This window comes from Octodon degus, unplaced genomic scaffold (genome assembly GCF_000260255.1).
Source record: "Octodon degus isolate 3935 unplaced genomic scaffold, OctDeg1.0 scaffold00302, whole genome shotgun sequence".
NCBI lineage: Eukaryota > Metazoa > Chordata > Mammalia > Rodentia > Octodontidae > Octodon > Octodon degus.
Window position 1 is genome coordinate 1,257,164 of NW_004524878.1, and position 1,431 is coordinate 1,258,594.

The following is a 1,431-nucleotide window of genomic DNA, read 5'->3' on the forward strand; positions in this document are numbered from 1 at the left end:
AGCAATTAACCACTAAGAAGAATATATGCAGTGTATTATTTGTTGAAACTGTACTTCCGATTTGATTTGAAACTGTCTCATTGCTGTTTATCAATAAAACTTTGAAAAAAAACAAAAAACAAAGTTAATGGACAAATAAGATACTTCCATGACAAAAAAATAGTTGAAGAAATTCATGACCATAAAACTAATACTACAGAGTACTGAAAGATACTCTAGAGAGAAATAAAGATGATCATAATTCCAAGAACAACAACAGAAAAAAAAAAAACACAAGGTAGGGCAAGCAATTAAACAGACAGGAAAAGCACTGAACCAACAGCAAGAAAATATAATAAAAACAAGCCAATACATATCAGTTATAACCATCAATGTAAATGGTCTCAATTCACAAATCAAAAGAAACAGACTGGCAGATGGATTAAGAAATAAGATCCAATAATATGCTCTATACAAGAAACAAATATAATTCAAAATGAAATCCATAGACTGAATGACAAAGGATGGAAAACAATCTTCCCTGCAAAAGGAGCTCCCCTAAAATCAGGGGTAACTATTCTGTTTGTAGACAATGTGAACTTTATTATTTTTTTTCATTTTTCATTATTTTATTGAGAAATAAATATGAATGAGACAGTTTCACAGCTGATTAATAGGACAGTTTTGATAGTCAATACACTGTACATTGTTATCTTCATAGTGGTTATCCATAGTAACAATGTGAACTTTAAAGGAAGAATGATCAAAAGAGATAAAGAAAATCACTACATATTTGTTAGGGGTAAACTTCAAGAGGAAGAGATAACAATCAAAAATATGTATGCACCAAACATGGGAGCACCCAACTACATAAGAAAATTATTAATAGACATGGAAAATCAAATAAGCAACAACACAATTGTAAAAGAAGACCTTGATACTCCATTATTACAAAGAGACCAACTAGACTAACAAAAAAACAGTGAAGAAATATCAGAACTGAACCAAACCTGTGAACAAATGGACTTGAATGCTTTCAGAATGTTCCACCGAACATCAATAGAATATTCATCCTTCTCATCTGAACATGGGATGTTCGATACTAGCTCACAGAACATGTGTAAATAAATGCAAAAGAACTGAAATTATCCCATGCATATTATCTGGCCATAGTGCAATGAAATTGGAAATTAATGGCAAAAGAAAGTGCAAAACCTGCATAAGCACATGGAAATTAACACCCTCTTGAACAACCATTAGGTCACAGATGAAATTAAGAAATTAAACAATATTTATCACTAAATGAAAATTCAAATACAACATCCGAAAACTTATGGGATGCAATGTAAACAGTTCTCAGAGGGAAATTTATAGCAGTGATTTCTCACATCAGGAAAACAGAATAAGCCCAAATAACCTGATGTTGTACCTTAAGCTTCTAGAAAAAGAAGA